Source organism: Leucoraja erinacea, chromosome 7 (assembly GCF_028641065.1).
Source record: "Leucoraja erinacea ecotype New England chromosome 7, Leri_hhj_1, whole genome shotgun sequence".
NCBI classification, from domain to species: Eukaryota; Metazoa; Chordata; class Chondrichthyes; order Rajiformes; family Rajidae; genus Leucoraja; species Leucoraja erinaceus.
The window spans coordinates 78,384,832-78,398,744 of record NC_073383.1 but is presented as its reverse complement, the minus strand read 5'-3'; positions in this window follow the sequence as shown (position 1 = coordinate 78,398,744).

Below are 13,913 nucleotides of genomic sequence, written 5' to 3'. Positions count from 1 at the left end.
TCCAGATACACCACATCCACTGGTTCTCCCCTATCCACGCTACTAGTTACATCCTCGAAAAATTCTATAAGATTCGTCAGACATGATTTACCTTTCGTAAATCCATGCTGACTTTGTCCAATGATTTCACCACTTTCCAAATGTGCTGCTATCCCATCTTTAATAACTGACTCTAGCAGTTTCCCCACTACCGATGTTAGACTAACTGGTCTGTAATTCCCCGTTTATTCTCTCCCTCCTTTTTTAAAAAGTGGGGTTACATTAGCTACCCTCCAGTCCTCAGGAACTACTCCAGAATCTAAAGAGTTTTGAAAAATTATCACTAATGCATCCACTATTTCTGCGGCTACTTCCTTAAGTACTCTGGGATGCAACTTATCTGGCCCTGGGGATTTATCGGCCTTTAATCCATTCAATTTACCTAACACCACTTCCCGGCTAACCTGGATTTCACTCAGTTTCTCCATCTCATTTAATCCCCGGTCCCTTGCAGATTATTTATGTCTTCTTTGGTGAAGACAGAACCAAAGTAGTTATTCAATTGGTCTGCCATGTTCTTGTTCCCCATGATCAATTCACCTGTTTCTGATTGCAAGGGACCTACATTTATTTTAATTAATCTTTTCCTCTTCACATATCTATAACAACTTTTGCAGTCAGTTTTTATGCTCCCTGCCAGTTTTCTTTCATAATCTATTTTCCCTTTCCTAATTAAGCCTTTTGTCCTCCTCTGCTGGACTCTGAATTTCTCCCAGTCCTCTGGTGGGCTGCTTTTTCTGGCTAATTTGTACGCTTCATCTTTTGTTTTGATACTATCCCTGATTTCCCTTGTTATCCACGGGTGCACTACCTTCCCTGGTTTATTCTTTTGCCAAACTGGGATGAACACTTGTTGTAGTTCATCCATGCAGTCTTTAAATGCCTTCCATTGCATATCCACCGTCAACCCTTTAAAAATCATTGGCCAGTCAATCTTGACCAATTCACGTCTTATACCCTCGAAGTCACCTTTCTTTAAGTTCAGGGCCCTTGTTTCTGAATTAACAATGTCACTCTCCATCCTAATGAAGAACTCAACCATATTATGGTCACTCTTGCCCAAGGGGCCACGCACAACAAGACTGCTAACTAACCCTTCCTCATTACTCAATACCCAGTCTAGAATAGCCTGCTCTCTCGTTGGTTCCTCTACATGTTGATTTAGAAAACTATCCTGCATACATTCCAAGAAATCCTCTTCCTCAGCACCCCTGCCAATTTGATTCACCCAATCTATATGTAGATTGAAGTCACCCATTATAACTGTTTTGCCTTTGTCGCAAGCACTTCTAATATCCTGTTTGATACCATCTCCAACTTCACTACTATTGTTAGGTGGCCTGTACACAACACCCACCAGCGTTTTCTGCCCCTTAGTGTTTCGCAGCTCTACCCATACCGATTCCACATCCTCCAAACTAATGTCCTTCCTTTCCATTGCATTAATCTCCTCTCTAACCAGCGACGCTACCCCACCTCCTTTTCCTTTCTGTCTATCCCTCCTGAATATTGAATATCCCTGGATGTTCAGCTCCCAGCCTTGGTCACCCTGGAGCCATGTCCCCGTGATCCCAACTATATCATAGTCATTAATAACTATCTGCACGTTCAACTCATCCACCTTATTACGAATGCTCCTTGCATTGAGACACAAAGCCTTCAGGCTTGTTATTACAACACTCTTACCCCTTACACAATTATGTTGAAAAGTGGCCCTTGTTGATTTTTGCCCTGGTTTTGTCTGCCTGCCACTTTTACTTTTCACCTTGCTACCTATTGTTTCTACCCTCATTTTACACCCCTCTGTCTCTCTGCTCTTGCACCCATTCCCCTGCCACATTAGTTAAAATCCCCCCCTCGAGGATGGGCCGAATGGCCTAATTCTGCTCCTATCACTTATGAACATGAACCTTTCACTGCCTATGGGAAAACCATTCACCTGAGTGATAACAGCTGGAATGGGCGATCGATGGTTGGTTTTGTGAGTTGAAGGGTCTGTTTCCATGCTGTATCTTACAGTCTAACAGTAGATGGCATTGGGCCAGTACTCGCTGCAGTTTAGAAGGATGAGGTGGGGGGAGGACCTCATTGAAACTTGCCGAATAGTGAAAGGCCTGGATAGAGTGGATGTGGAGAGGATGTTTCCACTAGTAACCATATAACCATATAACAATGACAGCACGGAAACAGGCCATCTCGGCCCTTCTAGTCCGTGCCGAACACTTACTCTCACCTAGTCCCATCTACCTGCACTCAGACCATAACCCTCCATTCCTTTCCCGTCCATATACCTATCCAATTTATTTTTAAATGATAAAATCGAACCTGCCTCCACCACTTCCACTGGAAGCTCATTCCACACCGCTACCACTCTCTGAGTAAAGAAGTTCCCCCTCATGTTACCCCTAAACTTCTATCCCTTAATTCTGAACTCATGTCCTCTTGTTTGAATCTTCCCTACTCTCAATGGGAAAAGCTTATCCACGTCAACTCTGTCTATCCCTTTCATCATTTTAAAGACCTCTATCAAGTCCCCTCCTTAACCTTCTGCGCTCCAAAGAATAAAGACCTAACTTGTTCAACCTTTCTCTGTAACTTAGTTGCTGAAACCCAGGCACAGCCTCCGAATTATTGGATGTTACTTTAGCAAGAAGCTGAGGAGGGAATTCTTTAGTCAGAGGGTGGTGGAACATAGAAACATAGAATCTGTGGAAAGCATCCAGAAAACCTGCCTCCACCGCACTCTGAGGCCGAGAATTCCACAGACTCACCACTCTCTGTGCAAAAACGTTTTTCCACGTCTCCGTTCTAAATGGCTTGCATCTTAATCTTAAACTGTGTGGCCCCTGGTTCAGGGCTCACCCTACGTTGGGAACATGTTTCCTGCCTCTAGCGTGTCCAAACCCTTAATAATCTTATATGTTTCAACAAGATCCCCTCTCATCCTTCTAAATTCCAGACTGTACAAGCCCAGCGGCTCCAGTTTCTCAGCATAACGACAGTCCCGCCATCCCGGGAATTAACCTTGTGAACCTACACTGCACTCCCTCAATAGCAAGAATGTCCTTCCTCAAATTAGGAGACCAAAATTGCACACAATACTCCAGGTGAATCTGCGGAATTCATTGCCACAGAGGGCTGTGGAGGCCAAGTCAATGGATATTTTTAAGGCAGAGACAGATAGATATGAGGGGTTATGGGGAGAAGGCAGGAGAATGGGGTTAGGAGGGAGAGATAGATCAGGCATGATTGGATGGCGGAGTAGACTTGATGGGCCGAATGGCCCAATTTTGCTCCTGTCCATTGTGACCTCATTCCATGGGGGTAATGTTTGTTTCTCTCTCTGTCCACAGCATGTGTTGGTCCAGGCGGCCTTGCTCCAGGTGGTACACTGTCTACTGATCGATGCCCTTCCATCGAACCAGAGGGCACGCCAGCACGGGTACCAGTTTATGGCAACTAGCCTCTTCTCCTCCGGCGTCTGCACCATCTTACAGACCACACTGGGCAGCAGGTAACCCACCTTCCATTTAGAATCACAGTGACAATAGACAATCGACAATAGGTGCAGGAGTAGGCCATTCGGCCCTTCGAGCCAGCACCGCCACTCAATGTGATCATGGCTGATCATCCCCAATCAGTACCCCGTTCCTGCCTTGTCCCCTGACTCCGCTATCTTTAAGAGCCCTATCTAACTCTCTCTTGAAAGCATCCAGAGCACTGGCCTCCACCGCCCTCTGAGGCAGAGAATTCCACAGACTCACAACTCTCCGTGTGAAAAACATTATTCCTCATCTCCGTTCTAAATGGCTTACCCCTTATTCTTAAACTGTGGCCCCTGGTTCTGGACTCCCCCAACATCGGGAACATGTTTCCTGCCTCTAGCATGTCCAAACCCTTTATAATCTTATATGTTTCAATAAGATTCCCTCTCATCCTTCTAAACTCCAGAGTGTTCAAGCCCAGCTGCTCCATTCTGTCAGCATACGACAGTCCCGCCATCCCGGGAATTAGCCGTGTAAACCTACGATGCAGTCCCTCAATAACAAGAATGTCCTTCCTCAAATTAAGAGACAAAAATTGCACACAATACTCCAGGTGCGGTCTCACCAGGGGCCTGTACAACTGCAGTAGGACCTCCTTGCTCCTAAACTCAAATCCTCTCGCAATGAAGGCCAAAATGCTATTAGCTTTCTTCGCTGCTTGCTGTCCCTGCATGCTTACTTTCAGTGACTGATGTACAAGCACACCCAGGTCTCGTTGCACCTCCCCCTTTTCCTAATCAGCCACCATTCAGATAAGGGCCTGTCCCACGAGCATGCGACTGCATGCGGCGAGCGCAACCTAACGTGGTCCCTTGAGCTGTACGGCCTCGCGGGGCCGGTCCCACTCCGATCGCCGGAGCCGTATGGAGTTGTGCGGAGCTGGTCCTGACATCACTCTGGGCTCTGAAAAACTGACCGTGTTCAAAAATTCCGCACGGCAACGGCCTGCCGGCCCGCAGCCGCCTCGACAGGCGTGTGCAGCGTCTTGACGCCGTACGTTACGCGCGAACTTCCCGCGGACTTCGCTCGAACTTCACGTCACTCGCTCGACCTCCGCGCGGCCCCCGCTTCCGGTTTGGTCGCGCTCGCCGCATGCCAGTCGCATGCTCGTGGGACCGGCCCTATAATAATCTACCTTCCTGTTCTTGCCAGCAAAGTGGATAACCTCACATTTATCCGCGTTAAACTGCATCTGCCATGCATCTGCCCACTCATCCAACCTGTCCAAGTCACCCTGCAACCTCATAGCATCCTCATCGCAGCTCACACTGCCACCCAGCTTTGTGTCGTCCGCAAACTTGGAGATGTCACGTTTAATTCCCTCGTCTAAATCGTCAATATAGAAATTAAAGTGCTAAAGTGTACTATCTTAGTTGTAGCATCAATTGGATGTTGCTGAATAAGAAAGTAATAGATAAAATAGAGTAAAGTGCAAGGTGCTGGAGGAACTCAACGGGCCAGGCGGCAAAAATTGGAGAGAAATGAACAGATCAGGTTTTGGCTTGGAATTTTGTCTGAAGGAAAGGTCCTGATCAAGAATGTTGTTTGATGTTGTCAAAGGGATTTGAGTATAAGAGCAGGGAGGTTCTACTGCAGTTGTACAGGGTCTTGGTGAGACCACACCTGGGGTATTGCGTACAGTTTTGGTCTCCTAATCTGAGGAAGGACATTCTTGTCATAGAGGGAGTGCAGAGAAGGTTCACCAGACTGATTCCTGGGATGTCAGGACTTTCATATGAAGAAAGACTGGATAGACTCAGCTTGTACTCGCTAGAATTTAGAAGATTGAGGGGGGATCTTATAGAAACTTACAAAATTCTTAAGGGGTTGGACAGGCTAGATGCAGGAAGATTATTCACGATGTTGGGGAAGTCCAGGACAAGGGATCACAGAGGTTATCCACTTTGGTGGCAAAAACAGGAAAGTAGACTATTATCTGAATGGTGATTAGGAAAAGGCGAGATGCAACGAGACTTGGGTGTCATGGTACACCAGTCATTGAAAGTAGGCATGCAGGTCCAGCAGGCAGTGAAGAAAGCGAATGGTATGTTAGCATTCATAGCAAAAGGATTTGAGTATAAGAGCAGGGAGGGTTCTACTGCAGTTGTACAGGGTCTTGGTGAGACCACACCTGGAGTATTGCGTACAGTTTTTGGTCTCCTAATCTGAGGAAAGACATTCTTGCCATAGAGGGAGTACAGAGAAGGTTCACCAGACTGATTCCTGGGATGTCAGGACTTTCATATGAAGAAAGACTGGATAGACTCGGCTTGTACATGCTAGAATTGAGGGGGAGATCTTATAGAAACTTACAACATTCTTAAGGGGTTGGACAGGCTAGATGCAGGAAGATTGTTCCCGATGTTGGGGAAGTCCAGGACAAGGGGTTACAGCTTAAGAATAAGGGGGAAATCCTTTAGGACCGAGATGAGAAGGGAGATATATGTTATGATAAGATCTATTTTTATGTAATGTTGCTCCTTGTCTGGATCTTGAGTCCGACATAAAGTTTATTATTATTATTATTGTTATTATTGTTATTATTCCAGATTGCCGCTGGTCCAATCACCATCTTTCGAATACTTGATCCCGGCGCTCATACTGATTGCACATCCTACGCAGAACAATGTCTCTCATTATAACGGTACGGTGCTGATCTTACAAAATTCTTAAGGGTTTGGACAGGCAAGATGCAGGAAGATTGTTCCCGATGTTGGGGAAGTCCAGAACAAGGTGTCACAGTTTAAGGATAAGGGGGACCGAGATGAGAACAAAATTTTTCACACAGAGAGTGATGAATCTGTGGAATTCTCTTCCACAGAAGGTAGTTGAGGCCACAGTTCATTGGCTATATTTAAGAGGGAGTTAGATGTGGCCCTTGTGACAAAAGGGATCAGGTGGTATGGAGAGAAGGCAGGTACAGGATACTGAGTTGGATGATCAGCCATGATCATATATAGAATGGCGGTGCAGGCTTGAAGGGCCGAATGGCCTACTCCTGCACCTATTGTCTATTTTTCTATGTTTTAGTAACGTCTCATTGCCACCCATGGAGACCGCCTCGTCTTTGGACTTGCTGGCGGCCATCGGCAAGCGAGGGTGGACCGTATTAGAGCAGCGTTCAGCAAAGGGGTCCAATGGTGGGACCAGGGTCTCGACCCGAAATGTTGCACCTTCCTTCTGTCCCGAGATGCTGCCTGACCCGCTGAGTTACTCCGGCGCTCTGCGTCCGTCTTCAGGTGTGTTCCTGGCGTTTGGCCTGTGGCGGGGGGCAACAAAGGGTGATCTAGAGCAGAACCACGTTGAGTGAAGATAGACGCAAAAATGCTGGAGTAACTCAGCGGGACAGGCAGCATCTCTGGGGAGAAGGAATTGGTGACGTTTCGGGTCGAGATCTTTCTTCAGACTGGTTAGGGAGAAGGGAAATGAGAGATATGGACGGTGATGTGGAGAGATACGGAACAACGAGTGAAAGATGTGCAAAAAAGTTACGATGATAAAGGAGACAGGTTATTGTTGGCCGTTTGTCGGGTGAAAACGAGACGCTGGTGCAACTTGGGTGGGGAAGGGATAGAAAGAGAGGGAATGCCGGGGCTACCTGGAGTGAGAGAAATCAAGAGTCATACCACTGGGCTGAAAGCTGGACAAGCGGAATATGAGGTGCTGTTCCTCCAATTGGCGTTTAGGCTCCCTCTGACAATGGAGGAGGGCTAGGACAGAGAGGTCAGTGTGGGAATGGGAGGGGGAGTTAAAGCGTTCAGCAACCGGGAGGTCAGGTTGGTTCAGCAGGACTACAGAAGGTATTCAGCGAAACGATCTCTGAGTCTGCGTTTTGGTCTCGCCGATATTGGTGGCCGATTAGGAAAAGGGGAGATGCAACGAGACCTGGGTGTCATGGTACACCTGTCATTGAAAGTAGGCAGGTACACAAAATTGCTGGAGGAACTCAGCGGGTGCAGCAGCATCTATGGAGCGAAGGAAATAGGCGACGTTTCGGGCCGAAACCCTTCTTCAGACTTGAAAGTAGGCATGCAGGTGCAGCAGGCAGTGAAGAAAGCGAATGGTATGTTAGCATTCATAGCAAAAGGATTTGAGTATAGGAGCAGGGAGGTTCTACTGCAGTTGTACAGGGTCTTGGTGAGACCACACCTGGAGTATTGTGTACAGTTTTGGTCTCCTAATCTGAGGAAAGACATTCTTGCCATAGAGGGAGTACAGAGAAGGTTCACCAGACTGATTCCTGGGATGTCAGGACTTTCATATGAAGAAAGACTGGATAGATTCGGCTTGTACTCGCTAGAATTTAGAAGATTGAGGGGGGATCTTATAGAAACTTCTTAAGGAGTTGGACAGGCTAGATGCAGGAAGATTGTTCCCGATGTTGGGGAAGTCCAGAACAAGGGGTCACAGTTTAAAGATAAGGGGGAAATCTTTTAGGACCGAGATGAGAAAAACATTTTTCGCACACAGAGAGTGGTGAATCTGTGGAATTCTCTGCCACAGAAGGTAGTTGAGGCCAGTTCATTGGCTATATTTAAGAGGGAGTTAGATGTGGTCCTTGTGGCTAAAGGGATCAGGGGGTATGGAGAGAAGGCAGGTACAGGATACTGAGTTGGATGATCAGCCATGATCATATTGAATGGCGGTGCAGGCTCGAAGGGCCGAATGGCCTACTCCTGCACCTAATTTCTATGTTTCTATGTTTCTCCCACGCTCCAAAGACGAATAAGGGGTAAGCCATTTAGAACGAAGATGAGGAAAGTACTTTTTCACACAGATGGTTGTGAATCTGTGGAATTCTCTGCCTCAGAGGGCGGTGGAGGCCAATTCTCTGAATACTTTCAAGAGAGAGTCGGATAGAGCTTTAAAAGATAGCGGAGTCAGGGGATGTGGGGAGGTGGCAGGAACGGGGTACTGATTGGGGATGATCAGCCTTGATCACAGTGAATGGCGGTGCTGGCTCGAAGGGCCGAATGGCCTCCTCCTGCACCTATTGTCTATTGACGTACAGGGTTATAGGTTCATTGGCTACGATAAAATTGTAAATTATCCCTGGTGTGTGTCGGACAGTGCTATTAACCATATCACAATGACAGCACGGAAACAGGCCATCTCGGCCCTTCTAGTCCGTGCCGAACACTTACTCTCACCTAGTCCCATCTACCTGCACTCAGACCATAACCCTCCATTCCTTTCCCGTTCCATATACCTATCCAATTTATTTTTAAATGATAAAATCGAACCTGCCTCCACCACTTCCACTGGAAGCTCATTCCACACACAGCTACCACTCTCTGAGTAAAGAAGTTCCTCCTCATGTTACCCCTAAACTTTTGTCCCTTAATTCTCAAATCATGTCCTCTTGTTTGAATCTTCCCTACTCTCAATGGGAAAAGCTTTTCCACGTCAACTCTGTCTATCCCTCTCATCATTTTAAAGACCTCTATCAAGTCCCCCCTTAACCTTGTGTGGAGCTATTGTGTGGAGAAGGCTGGTCAGTGTGGACCCGGTGGGCCGAAGGGCCTGTTTCCACCCTGCATCTCTAAACTAAACTAAGGAGTAACTCAGCAGGTGTGGAGAGCACGGATAGGTGATGTTTTTGGCCGAGACCCTTCTTCAGACTGAAGGGAGAAGCTGGAGAGGGGGAGGGGGGGAGAGGGGGAAGTGGAGTACCGGGTGCAGTCCAGGTGGAGTACAGGGAAGAGAGCTGTGTGGGTGGGAAAGTCAGTAAAGGGGAAATAAGTAAGTTATCTGAAACTGGTTCATTCACACCATCAGGTTGCAAGCCACCCAAGCTGAATGTGTGGACATAGCTTGATTAGGAGCTCCACCTTGTGGCGTGGCTCAGAGGTGCAGTCTGAAGAAGGGTCTCGACCCGAAACGTTGCCTATTTCCTTCGCTCCACAGAAGCTGCCTCACCCGCTGAGTTTCTCCAGCATTTTCGTCCGCCTCAGAAGTGCATGTCGTGAGCGCTTCTTTTTTGACTTAATTGGTTGAGAGTAGGACCTTGTAGGGTCTTGTAATATCTGCTGTTGGTACCATAGGGCGGGGTAATGGTAGAGTTGCAGCCATACAACAACAGATGTTTCTATGATTGGGTTTATATCTGGGACTTACAGGACATTGCAAGAACTTCACTTCAGGAGCAACGGAGAGCTGCGGCCATATCCCAACTGCATGTCCCACCTCCCAAGGCCCAACTCCAGGACAAGGGGTCACAGCTTAATTTTCACACAGAGAGTGGTGAATCTCTGGAACTCTCTGCCACAGAGGGTAGTTGAGGCCAGTTCATTGGCTATATTTAAGAGGGAGTTAGATGTGGCCCTTGTGGCCAAGGGGATCAGAGGGTATGGAGAGAAGGCAGGTACGGGATACTGAGTTGGATGATCAGCCATGATCATATTAAATGGCGGTGCAGGCTCGAAGGGCCGAATGGCCTACTCCTGCACCTAATTTCTATGTTTCTATATTTCTATGTTTCAGGTTTGTCAGTCAATTGGCTTCTGTAAATTGTTCACAAATTCATAAGAGATGGAAACATAGAAACATAGAAATTAGGTGCAGGAGTAGAGGCCATTCAGCCCTTCGAGCCTGCACCGCCATTCAATATTATCATGGCTGATCATCCAACTCAGTATCCTATACCTGCCTTCTCTCCATACCCCCTGATCCCTTTAGCCACAAGGGCCACATCTAACTCCCTCTTAAATATAGCCAATGAACTGTGGCCTCAACTACCTTCTGCAGCAGAGAATTCCACAGATTCACCATTCTCTGTGTGAAAAAAGTTTTCCTCATCTCGGTCCTAAATGATTTCCCCCTTATCCTTAAACTATGACCCCTTGTTCTGGACTTCCCCAACATCGGGAATAATCTTCCTGCATCTAGCCTGTCCAACCCCTTAAGAATTTTGTACGTTTCTATAAGATCCCCCCCCTCAACCTTCTAAATTCTAGCGAGTACAAACCGAGTCTATCCAGTCTTTCTTCATATGAAAGTCCTGACATCCCAGGAATCAGTCTGGTGAACCTTCTCTGTACTCCCTCTATGGCATGAATGTCTTTCCTCAGATTAGGAGACCAAAACTGTACGCAATACTCCAGGTGTGGTCTCACCAAGACCCTGTACAACTGCAGTAGAACCTTCCTGCTCCTATACTCAAATCCTTTTGCTATGAATGCTAACATACCATTCGCCTTCTTCACTGCCTGCTGCACCTGCATGCCTACTTTCAATGACTGGTGTACCATGACACCCAGGTCTCGTTGCATCTCCCCTTTTCCTAATCGGCCACCATTCAGATAATAATCTACTTTCCTGTTTTTGCCAGATAGAAGCAGAATTAGGCCATTCAGCCCATCAAGTCTACTCCGCCATTTAATCATGGCTGATCCATCATTCTCCTGCCTTCTCCCCATAACCCCTGGCACCCGTACTGATCAAGAATCTATTTATGTAAATGGCGTCAAGTTGGGAAAAGGGGAAGTACAACGGGATCTGGGGGGTCCTTGTTCATCAGTCTATGAAAGTAAGCATGCAGGTACAGCAGGCAGTGAAGAAAGCGAATGGCATGTTGGCCTTCATAACAAGAGCAGTAAAGAGGTCCTTCTGCAGTTAGATTTTATAACAAGAGGAATCGAATATAGGAGCAAAGAGGTCCTTCTGCTGTTGTACAGAGCCCTAGTGAGACCACACCTGGAGTATTGTGTGCAGTTTTGGTCCCCTAATTTGAGGAAGGACATTCTTGCTATTGGGGGAGTGCAGCGTAGGTTTACAAGGTTAATTCCCGGGATGGGCGGGACTGTCATATGCTGAGAGAATGGAGCGGCTGGGCTTGTACACTCTGGAGTTTAGAATACCCCTTTAATTAGATCGCCTAATTTGAGGAAAGACATTCTTGCTATTGATCGAGTTCAATCTGAGAGTCTCTGCCTGTACGGAGTTTGCACGTTCTTCCCGTGGCTGCAGCCAGACCATCGTGCGAACCAACCTCCCTCCCATTGACTCCATCTACACTTCACGCTGCCTCGACAAGGCCAGCAGCACAATCCAGGACCAGTCTCACCCCCCTGGGTCACTCCCTCTCCTCCCCTTGTCACGTCGAGCCGCAGGTCCGGGGTGATCAGTGGCCATCGACCACCCGTTGACACCAGGTCTCTGTTATTCAACTTTGGCAACCATTCCCGACGCTCCAGGTACAAACCCGGGAATGAGTGGGTTAATATATGATGAGCGTGTGCGTTTGTCGGCACTGGGCCTGGAGTTCAGAAGGATGAGGGGAATCCTCGTTGAAACTTACCAAACAGTGAAAGGCCTGGATAGGGTGGATGTGGAGAGGATGTCTCCACTAGTGGGAGAGTCTAGGACCAGAGGTCACAGCCTCAGAATCAAAGGATGTTAATTTAGGAAGGAGATGAGGAGGAATTTATTTAATCAGAGGGTGGTGAATCTTTGGAATTCTTTGCCACAGAAGGCTGTGGGGGTCAAGTCAATGGGTATATTTAAGACGGAGATAGACGATAGACAATAGGTGCAGGATTAGGCCATTCAGCCCTTCGAACCAGCACCGCCATTCAATGTCTGATCATCCAGAATCAGTACCCCTGTTCCTGCCTTCTCCCCATATTCCTTGATTCTGTTAGCCCTAGGAGCTACATCCAACTCTCTTGAATACATCCAGTGAATTGGCCTCCACTGCCTTCTGTGGCAGAGAATTCCACAGACTCACAACTCTCTGGGTGAAAATGTTTTCCTTCATCTCAGCCCAACATCGGGAACATTTTTCCTGCCCAATCCTTTAAGAATTTTATTCCAGTGAATTTAAGCCCAGTCGATCCATTCTTTCATCATACGTCAGTCCTGCCATCCCGGGAACCTGCCTTGCCTCCATAGCAGGAATAGCGGGATCTGGGGGTCCTTGGTCTTCAGTCAATGAAAGTAAGCATGCAGGTACAGCAGGCAGTGAAGAAAGCGAATGGCATGTTGGCCTTTATAACAAGAGGAGTAAAGAGGTCCTTCTGCAGTTGTATAGTGAGACCACACCTGGAGTATTGTGTGCAGTTTTGGTCCCCTAATTTGAGGAAGGACATTCTTGCTATTGAGGGAGTGCAGCGTTGGTTCACAAGGTTAATTCCCGGGATGGCGGGACTGTCATATGCTGAGAGAATGGAGCGCCTGGGTGTGTACACTCTGGAGTTTAGAAGGATGAGATGGGATCTTATTGAAACATATAAGATTATTAAGGGTTTGGACACACTAGAGGCAGGAAACATGTTGGGGGAGTCCAGAACCAGGGGCCACTCAGTTTAAGAATAAGGGGTTGGCCATTTAGAACGGAGACGGGGAAACATTTTTTCACACAGAGAGTTGTGAGTCTGTGGTGGAGGGCGGTGGAGGCCGGTTCTTAGGATGCTTTCAAGAGAGAGCTAGATAGGACTCTTAAAGATAGCGGAGTCAGGGGATATGGGGAGAAGGCAGGAACGGGGTACTGATTTGGGATGATCAGCCATGATCACATTGAATGGCGGTGCTGGCTCGAAGGGCCGAATGGCCTCTACTCCTGCACCTGTTGTCTATTGTCTATTGTCGAATCATTTCTAACGTTCCCGTTATTTCGTGCCGTTTCTGATGCAGGTACTGAGGAGGAGGTGGCGTGCTCTGGGACGCAGTGCCCCGAGTCAGATTTCGGTCTGCATACATGGAAAGACCCCCTGAGTGAGGTGAGGCGGGGGCTGGTGGAGGTGGGGAGGACTCAACAACCAAAGATCCTATTACAGCGGAGCAAGATCGTCCACTCGACGAAAAAGACGTAGTGCGGTCACGGGCAGATTCGTGGGTGATTTTCAGCCCCATTTCCGTAACCGGCTTCCGTCTCCGCACCAACGATCCCGTCACAGCGGAGCAAAGATACTGGTGCGGAGACGGAAGCCGGTTACGGAAACATCCTCGTAAAAATAAAAGTTCTTTGGTAAAAATCTTCTCCTCATTTTCAGAATTATAATTTATTAACACAAACTTGTTCCCCCGCAACATTGATTACATTGCGAGTCGGGTCGGGTCCGGTCGGGTTACTGAAATGGATGAAAATAAGGCCCATGTTCCGCTCCGTTGCGTACTACACGTCAGCCCATTGCATTTAGCATAGAAACATAGAAAATAGGTGCAAGTTGGGCCGAAGGGCCTGTTTCCATGCTGCTTATAAATCGTAGCAGGAGTGAATTCCTGCTTACATTTGCTCCACCATTTGTAGAGGATAGAAACATAGAAAATAGGTGCAGGAGTAGGCCATTCGGCCCTTCGAGCCTGCACCGCCATTCAATATGATCATGG